This window comes from Neoarius graeffei, chromosome 4, assembly GCF_027579695.1.
Source record: "Neoarius graeffei isolate fNeoGra1 chromosome 4, fNeoGra1.pri, whole genome shotgun sequence".
Classification (NCBI taxonomy): Eukaryota; Metazoa; Chordata; class Actinopteri; order Siluriformes; family Ariidae; genus Neoarius; species Neoarius graeffei.
Window position 1 is genome coordinate 74,600,226 of NC_083572.1, and position 11,737 is coordinate 74,611,962.

Here is an 11,737-nt window from a genome sequence, read left to right on the forward strand (position 1 = left end):
AGATGTGTTCTCGCCCCTGCCCGGTCGCACCAACCTCATAGAACACCACATAGAGACGCCCCCGGGGGTGGTAGTGCGTAGCCGTCCTTATAGATTACCCGAACACAAAAAAAAGGTGGTTCAGGAAGAACTTCAGGCCATGCTTGAAATGGGCATCGTCGAGGAGTCCCACAGTGACTGGAGCAGCCCGGTGGTCTTGGTTCCCAAGGCCGACGGCTCGGTCCGGTTCTGTGTGGACTATAGAAAAGTCAACGCGGTGTCTAAATTTGACGAGTACCCAATGCCTCGTATTGATGAGCTGCTCGATCGACTAGGCACGGCTCGCTTTTACTTGACACTGGATTTGACGAAGGGATATTGGCAGATCCCCTTGACTCCATTATCCCGGGAAAAAACGGCCTTTTCCACACCGTTCGGCTTACACCAGTTCGTCACACTTCCGTTTGGGCTGTTTGGGGCGCCCGCTACGTTTCAGCGGCTGATGGACCGGGTCCTCCGGCCCCACGCCACCTATGCGGCCGCTTACTTAGACGACATCATCATTTATAGTAATGACTGGCAGTGGCACCTGCAACACCCGAGGGCCGTCCTTAGGTCGCTGAGGCGGGCGGGGCTCACTGCCAACCCGAAGAAGTGTGTGATTGGGCGGGTGAAAGTACGGTATCTGGGCTTCCACTTGGGTAACGGGCAGGTGCGTCCCCAAATTAATAAGACAGCAGCGATTGCGGCCTGCCCGAGGCCCAAGACCAAAAAGGGGGTGAGACAGTTCCTGGGGCTGGCTGGCTATTATCGTAGGTTTATACCTAATTATTCGGATGTCACCAGCCCGCTGACTGACCTCACTAAAAAGGGAGTGCCAGATCTGGTCCAGTGGACAGAGCAGTGCCAGCGGGCTTTCTCTGAGGTAAAGGCTGCACTGTGTGGGGGGCCACTTTTGCACTCCCCTGACTTTTCTCTCCCTTTTTTGTTACAGACGGATGCGTCGGACAGAGGGCTGGGGGCCGTTTTGTCCCAGCAGGTGGGGGGAGAGGATCGCCCAGTATTATACATCAGCCGAAAGCTGTCAGTGCGTGAGGGGTGCTACAGCACCATCGAGAAGGAGTGCCTGGTGATCAAGTGGGCGGTCCTCGCCCTCCGTTACTACCTGCTGGGGCGCTCTTTCACCCTCTGTTCGGACCACGCGCCCCTCCAGTGGCTCCACCGCATGAAGGATGCCAACGCGCGGATCACCCGTTGGTATCTAGCGCTCCAACCTTTCAACTTCAAGGTGGTCCACAGGCCGGGGGCGCAGATGGTCGTGGCGGACTTCCTCTCCCGTCAAGGGGGGGAGGAGTCGGCTGCGGGCCGGACGGGCGCCCGGCCTGAGTCGGGCGGTGGGGGTATGTGGCAGCGGGGGCGTGGTCAAGCGCCGGTCTGTGACAGGAGGGCGGAGTTGGGGAAGGTAAGTGGCAGAATCGCTTCACCTGAGTGTGATTAACCTATGTTTTGTGTGTGTTTTCCCCAGTAAACCGCGCCCTACTTAAGGAGGGAGAGGGAGAGCGGAGGGGAGTCAGTGAGAGGAGACGACAGTCTGCGTGTGCGCGAGTCAGTCTCCGAGTGTTCACTTTAATTGTTAGGCTGAAAAGTTTGGCAATAAACCATTTTGCATCCTGATCTCTGTCCTGCCGTCTTCTGTGCTCCACCCACACGTTGAACCCGCTACAGCCATGTTTCCCACTGTGAGACATCCCCTTTTCTCTTTACAACAGTCTGTAAACGTCTGGGGACTGAGGAGACAAGTTGCTCAAGTTTAGGGATAGGAATGTTAACCCATTCTTGTCTAATGTAGGATTCTATGTGCTCAACTGTCTTTGGTCTTTTTTGTCGTATCTTCCGTTTTATGATGCGCCAAATGTTTTCTATGGGTGAAAGATCTGGACTGCAGGCTGGCCAGTTCAGTACCCGGACCCTTCTTCTACGCAGCCATGATGCTGTAATTGATGCAGTATGTGGTTTGGCATTGTCATGTTGGAAAATGCAAGGTCTTCCCTGAAAGAGACCTCGTCTGGATGGGAGCATACGTTGCTCTAGAACCTGGATATACCTTTCAGCATTGATGGTGTCTTTCCAGATGTGTAAGCTGCCCATGCCACACGCACTAATGCAACCCCATACCATCAGAGATGCAGGCTTCTGAACTGAGCGCTGATAACAACTTGGGTCGTCCTTCTCCTCTTTACTCCGAATGACACAGCGTCCCTGATTTCCATAAAGAACTTCAAATTTTGATTCGTCTGACCACAGAACAGTTTTCCACTTTGCCACAGTCCATTTTAAATGAGCCTTGGCCCAGAGAAGACGTCTGCGCTTCTGGATCATGTTTAGATACGGCTTCTCATTTGAACTATAGAGTTTTAGCTGGCAACGGCGGATGGCACGGTGAATTGTGTTCACAGATAATGTTCTCTGGAAATATTCCTGAGCCCATTTTGTGATTTCCAATACAGAAGCATGCCTGTATGTGATGCAGTGCCGTCTAAGGGCCCGAAGATCACGGGCACCCAGTATGGTTTTCCGGCCTTGACCCTTACGCACAGAGATTCTTCCAGATTCTCTGAATCTTTTGATGATATTATGCACTGTAGATGATATGTTCAAACTCTTTGCAATTTTACACTGTTGAACTCCTTTCTGATATTGCGCCACTATTTGTGGGGGCAGAATTAGCGGGATTGGTGATCCTCTTCCCATCTTTACTTCTGAGAGCCGCTGCCACTCCAAGATGCTCTTTTTATACCCAGTCATGTTAATGACCTATTGCCAATTGACCTAATGAGTTGCAATTTGGTCCTCCAGCTGTTCCTTTTTTGTACCTTGAACTTTTCCAGCCTCTTATCGCCCCTGTCCCAACTTTTTTGAGATGTGTTGCTGTCATGAAATTTCAAATGAGCCAATATTTGGCATGAAATTTCAAAATGTCTCACTTTCGACATTTGATATGTTGTCTATGTTCTATTGTGAATACAATATCAGTTTTTGAGATTTGTAAATTATTGCATTCCGTTTTTATTTACAATTTGTACTTTATCCTAACTTTTTTGGAATTGGGGTTGTGTGTGTATATATATATATATATATATATATATATATATATATATATATATATATATATATATATATATATATATATATATAAAAATTTTTGCTCACGTGACTGATGAATAAACATGCTTGTAGGACATGGAGAGTTGAAAGATTTTTATTGAAGAAAAGTATCTGTTCAACAGTCTTGGGTCTCAATCTGTTCCCTTTCTTTTTAACAACCTCTCCTGCCTTTGAAAAAAATACATTCACATCGAACAGAGGAGGCTGGAATGCATTAAAAAATGCAGTGCAATGTTAGTCCCAGTAAAGACTGGGATAAACATATTATTTTTTTAAAATTAACTTATTTCTTTGTGATGCCCAGTACTGCAGTGGATTCTCAGATCTGGGGATATTTGGGTCACTGAGGCTGCAGTGAACCTCAACAATAAAACTTTCATAAAACTAAAGCACTCAATACCAAGTGCACAGAAACACCACAGTGGTTTAAAACAGTTTTAATTGCTTCTGAACCACTGATGACACAGTCATGTAGGTGTGTACAGAATGAAGCTTTGTTCGTCACTCGATCACATGATTTTGGCATTTCAATACAAGCTTCGAATCAATGCGTCATAGTTATCAAAGCAAGTTCTGAAGCTTCAGGTTCTTCATCACATCACTATTCTGCACCACCTTAGCATCCCTTTGTTCCCAGGATCTCTACTAAATTCCTCTCTTCCCTTCCCAGTTCCCCAGGCACTTTGAATAACTCTTCTCTTTCTTCACTGTACTTTATATAGGGTCCAACCAATAAGGGATTTTTTTGGATCAATACCAATAATGATTGGTCTGTGATTTCCATCATAACATATTTTCATTCAAATAGAAATGTATTAAAATACTATGGATACTACAAGACTATTCAAACAGGCCAAAATGTAGCTGAAAAAACTATGGACTCAACACAACATCATGACTTTAATGAGGCTTCTATACATAACTATACATAAATAGTCATCTGGAAACATGCGTATTTATTAGTTATGTGTTTTCAAGGTGCAGCCTACTTAATTAAACAAAGGTTAATCAATCTTTATCACAAATATAGCATATCTATGCAATGTTAATATAATTATGAAATATTTTAGGATACTTTATTCATTTATTCACATAGGAACTGTACAAAAAAGTTCAGTTAAAACTAAGAATAAATTGTACAATTTGTGCATATAATATGTAATATTGCCATGGTAATTTATCAGACAGTCCCTACTTTACCCGTAGTCAGCTGGGATAGGCTCCAGCCTGCCTGCGACCCTGTAGAACAGGATAAAGTAGCTAGAGATAATGAGAATGAGATGAGTCCCTACTTTATATGCTGTAAGATGGCATGTTCCATTGTGTCTGCTACCCCATGTTGATCACACAGGCCATCTGCATGTTTACCATCAGGTATGAATTATGTTTGGCTTGTTCCATATGTAATCTGGTGAGAAGGACTTGTTCTTTCCTCTCCCATCTTTCTAATTACCTCACCAACTTTATTGGAGGAGGTAATGTTTTTGCCTCCGTTTGTTTGTTTGACTTTTCCCAAACGTAACTCAAAAATTATTGAACGGATTTTAAGGAAATTTTGAGGAAAGGTGGGCCATGAGCCAAGGAAAAGTTGATTAGATCCATCCATCATCCATAACCACTTATCCTGTGCAGCATCATGGGCAAGCTGGAGCCTATCCCAGCTGACTATGGGCGAGAGGTGGGGTACACCCTGGACAAGTCGCCAGGTCATCGCAGGGCTGACACAGAGACAACCAACCATTCACACTCACATTCACACCTACGGTCCATTTAGAGCCACCAATTAGCCTAACCTGCATGTCTTTGGACTGTGGGGGAAACCGGAGCACCCGGAGGAAACCCACACAGACACGGGGAGAACATGCAAACTCCGCACACAAAGGCCCCCGTCAGCCACTGGGCTCGAACCCACTACCTTCTTGCTGTGAGGCAACAGTGCTAACCACTACACCACCGTGCTGCTCGAGTTGATTAGACTTTGATGCAAATCTGGATATGTGTGGATCAAGGATTTTTTTTGTCTGTTCCCACCATAACTCAAAAAGTCATGAACGGATTTTGATGAAATTTGGTGTACAGCTTTAGTATTATCCTCGGTTCAAGTGATTTGTTTTGATGTTGATAATATGTGGCTTGGCGGAGGTATGCACTCTACCGAATGCCCTTCTAGTTGATTTATGTATTTTGAACATATGGCATGCAGTGTTATTGTTTTGCAAATTTATTCTGCCATTTCTCCAAAATCACTGAGAAGAAAATATATTTAGCTTCTAAATCTACCCTGTTCTAGTCTTACATCCACCTCTGTTTTATGTAGAGCAGCTTTTGCCAGTTTTTCTGCCATTTCATTAGCCTTTCTCATTCATTCTTTAGTGATACTGAGCATTGATGCTCAATCTGAGTATATAACTACTCAATCCAGTCTGATCTCTTCTACCCTTTATTATTGCTTTTAGTTCACCTGAATAGACAAACAGGTTATTTGCTAGTCTTTCTGGAAGACAGTTGTTAATGTCTGGTATTCCTGTGCCAGTATTAGTACAGGACCTGGGTTAGATATCCATCCATCCATCCATCCATCCATCCATCCATCCATTATCTGTAGCCACTTACTAGTATCCTGTTCTACAGGGTCGCAGGCAAGCTGGAGCCTATCCCAGCTGACTACGGGCGAAAGGCGGGGTACACCCTGGACAAGTCACCAGGTCATCACAGGGCTGACACAGTGACAAACAACCATTCACACTCACATTCACACCTACGCTCAATTTAGAGCCACCAATTAGCCTAACCTGCATGTCTTTGGACTGTAGGGGAAACCGGAGCACCCGGAGGAAACCCACGCGGACACGGGGAGAACATGCAAACTCCACACAGAAAGGCCCTCGCTGGCCACTGGGCTTGAACCCAGGACCTTCTTGCTGTGAGGTGACAGTGCTAACCACTACACCACCATGCCACTCTGGGTTAGATATGTATGCACATCATTTAGGAGAGGATAACTCAACTGTTATAGGCTAATTTGAACCCAGTGAACAACTTGGGATGTGTACCAAAACCACTATCTGGGTTGAACAGGCTGAAAATTACCAATCCAAGATGGCTGCTGGGAGCCATATTGAAAATATCAATTCTTGAACCACTCACCACAGAAGTATATGCAATACCTCATTTTATGGGTTTTTGGGTATGGGGAATCCATTAGTGACATCATTTTCATGATTGAAGGAAAAGGGAACAAGCTATGGTCAAGGGCAAGGTAAAAAAAAAAAAACACCAAAAATTGGCCAAAATTGCATTTTCACAGAAAACATGAGAAAAACAGGATAACCCTACCTCAAACATGAAATCATGGAACGCGGAGACCTATGCACATAATTTAGGAGAGTATAAGAAAGCAAGCATTTGATTACTATAAAGAAATTGTATTTTCAATCATACTATTATGATCAATGGAATGTTAACTTAAAGTGAAAAATACAAAACAAAACTTATTACTTTAGTAGGCAGCAATATCTTGAGAGCCTAAATGTTTAACAGCCAACAATACAACTTTTAACATCACATTATTACTGTTTATGTGTCACATAAACCAGGGTCAGGAACATGAAGAGTAACACAATAATAATACCGTAATACCGGCAGCCATCTTGGGTTGGTAATTTTCAGGCTGTTCGCCCCGGATAGCAAGTTTGGCACACATCCCAAGTTATTCCTTGAGGTCAAATTAGCCTGTAACAGCTGAGTTATCCTCTCCTAAATTATGTGCATACATGTCTAAGCCAGGTCCTAGACTATACAGTATATGCTGATTTTGAGTTTTTGGATCCATTAGTGTATATTACTAAAAATACATTTAGTTGTTCCCTAATGGATGCTTTAACCAGAAACCTTACGTTCTGTGCATCTAATTAATAGCAACACAGCTGGGGTGGGTTTCCCAAAAGCCTCTTAACATTAAGAGCATCTTAACTAGGAGAGAGAGCATTCATTGTGCTGCTCGCTCTACCATTTAACGATGATCTTTGTGCTACGATGCTTTTGGGAAACTCAGGCCTGCTCTGTTTGGTGTCACTGGATGAAACTAATCGATTCTCAGGGTGGTATATTCACTACAGTGATCCAACTCCAAATTTTGTATCAGTTGTGGCCATTGTGGGTCCATGCCAACAAATTCTGGCATGGTCAGCAGGACCAGCTGACAAGTAGAAACATGTTTTTATTGGTTTCTGGAGAAAAAAAATATATTTTTAGGAGCACTCATTGTGTATTTTTCCCTTTTGTTGAATCAGCAGCGGAGCAGTTGGTATGAGTTGGAGAATCTTCTAATTTCTTGGGTCAGTAGCCCATTATTGACGAGCACATATGCACTTCAGATTATAACAACAACATTGTGGATTGCGGTCACACACAGTGTTCAGGCAGACAAAAGGTACTACTTCTATAATCTGCAAGCAGTGCAACCAACCCAGACACATAGCCATGTCCATCAAGCAGAACAGGAAAATCAGTCTTTACTCCAACATAGTTCGAAATTCGCTATAAGGTGAATTTATATTCGCTATTGGGCAGCATGGTGGTGTAGTGGTTAGCACTGTCGCCTCACAGCAAGAAGGTTCTGGGTTCGGGAGCCTTTCTGTGTGGAGTTTGCATGTTCTCCCCATGTCTGCGTGGGTTTCAGCTGGGTGCGGTAGTTTCCCCTACAGTCCAAAGACATGCAGATTAGGTTAACATGGGGCAGCTATGGCCTGAGGTTGGGCTGAAGTGGTCTTGAGCAAGGCGCCTAACCCCCAACTGTTCCCCAGGTGCTGTAGCATGGCTGCCCACTGCTCTGGGTATGTGTGTGTGCGCTCATTACTCACTTGTGTGTGCATGCGTGTGCTCACTGCTTCAGATGGGTTAAATACAGAGGAGGAATTTCACTGTGTGCTTAAGTCTGTGCTTAAGGGTATGTGTGACAAATAAAGGCTTCTTGGCTTGACTTCTACAAGGCTAATGGAAAACTCCAATCATCTGAGGTGAACACCCACATTTCAGAGCTTTACTGGCAAGAAGACTGATGAACTGGGAGATCTTGTGCTCATCTGTTGTCCCCATGAGAGATGAAAAATACAAGGAACACTGAAGAAGAAATCCTTTACAATGGGAAGCTCTCTCTCTCTCTCTCTCTCTCTCTCTCTCTCTCTCTCATTATCTCTAGCTGCTTTATCCTGTTCTACAGGGTTGCAGGCGAGCTGGAGCCTATCCCAGCTGACTACGGGCGAAAGGCGGGGTACACCCTGGACAAGTCGCCAGGTCATCACAGGGCTGACACATAGACACAGACAACCATTCACACTCACATTCACACCTACGGTCAATTTAGAATCACCAGTTAACCTAACCTGCATGTCTTTGGACTGTGGAGGAAACCGGAGCACCCGGAGGAAACCCATGCGGACACGGGGAGAACATGCAAACTCCACACAGAAAGGCCCTCGCCGGCCACGGGGCTTGAACCCGGACCTTCTTGCTGTGAGGCAACAGCGCTAACCACTACACCACCATGCCGCCCACAATGGGAAGCTTCCCCAGAAAACCTTTCTGGCAGATGATTGCTTCGGGACATGCCGGATGGAGAGGAGGGGCGTGTAAGGATGGCCTGCGACACCACAGCAGTGAGTTGTGTCATCCTGGTGTTGAGATTGCTTATCATCTGCTGGTGTTCTAACAATCGCCCCTGTGTGTCGATTGCAGTCTGCTTCGCCTCCTCTGCTGCATCCATGCTGGCGAAATATCCTGTCAGAACGCAGGCACTTATGGATGCAGGTGCAGGGGAGAGCAGGTGCGGCGCAAACTGCAGCTGGAGCCAAATCGTGAGCCAGAAATCGTAGTCAGGAAACGGGTGTGGGTCAATTGATCAGCGAGCAGAGTGATACAGGATAGACAAGGAAACAAGGTCTAAATCAGGAAGTCAGTCAGGAAACCAAACGGCTCGGTAAATTCAGGTACGGGACACAGAATGATACGTCGCATTGACTGAGAGTGAGAGCTTATATAGGGGAAGTAATTGGAGGCAGGTGCAGTCTTTAATATTTTGGTGACGGAGGGCGCTGTGAATGTTGGGAGGTGCAGTCTGGAGTGGTCATGTTTGGAGGCTGCTCCAAACTCTGGTTTTCAGTGCTGTTACTGACAGTAAGACAATACAGTTGATCATGTGTTCTTTTTTTCATGGACCCAACAAAAACAAAACAAACAAAAAAAACCAAGCAAAAAATCAGATTCATTTCTATTTCTTGTCAACATTATAAGATACATTTTAGCATCTAAGTCAAGTCAAGTTTATTTGTATAGCACTTTTAACAACAGACATTGTCACAAAGCAGCTTTACAGAAATTTAAAGACAAAACATGAGCTAATTTTATCCCTAATCGATCCCCAATGAGCGAGCCTGTGGCGACGGTGGCAAGGAAAAACTCCCTCAGACGACACGAGGAAGAAACCTCGAGAGGAACCAGACTCAAAAGGGAACCCATCCTCATTTGGGTGATAACAGATGTGATTATAAATAACTCATTTCTATTTATTCAGTGACCTGTAGAGTCAAAGTATAACTGTGAAACCAGGAAATTCATTATAGTTTTAACATGAAGTCAGTTTCGTTGACGTTATAAACTCTTCACTGATGGAAACTTGAGTGCAAAACTGTTCATGACAACTGCAGTCCTAAAGTTAGCAAGTTGACTGTAGTCCTCAGGCATAAAAGCATTACTGTAAGAGTCCAGAGCGTCTTCCAAGTGGGACTTTCAACTGTCCATATGGGGCCGTCCTCCACAGGAGCGATGCGATGAGACTCCAACTAGACACAGGGCATCAGGATGGATCAGGCAGGTCTGAGGAGCGGAAGATCTCAGTTACAAATCTAACTGAGACTTGTTCTGTGAAAATAACTAATTAGTTAGTTGTGATAATGCACAATAAACACTTTATTAAAATCTTTTTTACAGTGATGTAAGTGATTACCACTGTCGCCTCACAGCAAGAAAGTTCTGGGTTGGAGCCCGGCGGCTGACAGGAGCCTTTCTGTGTGGAGTTTGCATGTTCTCCCCATGTCTGTGTGCGTTTCCTCCGGGTGCGCCGGTTTCCCCCACAGTCCAAAGACATGCCGTTAGGTTAACATGGGAGGGCCTTGGGCTAAAGTGCCCAAGAGTGGCGGCGTGCACATACGCAGCGACTTTGCTCTCCAATGATGAACTAAATTTCGTTGTACATTTGTGCAGTGACAATAAAGGTATTATATTCTATATAAACTACTGAGCATAAATTAATGACCTACTATCACATCTCATTAGTCTTAATTGTTCATGTTAGGCCTTTAGGTTCTAGATTGCATAAAGTGACTTCTGCAGTTTATAACATGAAATAAAAGCTCTTGGTGTTCAGCTTGGTGGTGTTAGCTGCCAGGGAGAAGGGCTGTGAAAGGTAGGAAAAACAAACAAACAAACAAATGAAAAGTTGTGCAGAGCACAATACTTGCGAAAATCACAAAGAAATGGAAGTTATGGCCGATTAAGTGTTTTTACAAGATTTGACCTGGTGACCTTGACCTTTGACCTTGACCCACCAAAAACTAATGATGTCTTTGTGTAACCCTAGTGAGTTGTCCTGTGCATTTTGGTGAAGATTGGTCAAGAAATGACAACGCTCGGGCACAAACAAACAAACAAACAAACAAACAAACAAACAAACAAACAGACAGATCAACATACTTGCAAAAATCTCCAATTTTTGCAAGTAACAAACAAACAAAGAAACAAACAAACAAATTGTCTCTGTTCACTTCTGAGTTCATGATGCTGTCAATAAACACAAACTCACCAACACCATTGTTGGAAAAACAGACCCAACGTCCTCTGAGCTTTATGGAGGACTTTCACGTGATGTCATTGCAACTGTGGATTTGTTTATGCAGCCGTGTTGCCGGGTGAGCTTTGTGTTTGACAACGACCAGCACAAGTGTGCGCAAGTGATTGTAAGCCTAATTCAGTACATCTGCAGATAAACTTGTCGAAGTTACATCTAAAAGAACAATGCCAGAGACCTGTAGTGCTTTTGGATGTAATAACAGATGTGGAGATAAGCCTGGTTTAACTTTTCACCACTTCCCGGTGAATACAAAAAAATGAGAAAAATGGTGAGCTGCAGTTAAAAAGGAAGACTGGATTTCAGTGTGTGTGGAAAACATTTTATATCAGGTTAGTGTGAAAGCTCTGTGCAATGCTAAAATGTATATCTGGATGTAGGCTTTGGATTCAATATACAGTAGACCCCCGCCTATTCGCAGTTCAGTATTCGCGAATTCACATATTCACAGGATTTTATATAGAACATATCTCCTATACATTCGTGGAAATCTCAGCGATTCGCGGTCATTTGCGGCGAACATATCGAACGTTTACGCACTGCTACATTCTCAGAGCCGAATGCTCGCTCGCTCTTGGCTGAAGTTTGAATGGCGGGCTGCTGCTCATTGGCTGATACGAATGAGCGCATTGTACAGTACAGTCTCGCGGTTCCCGTAGTTCAGACTTGTTCACGTGTTGTGCGTTCTTG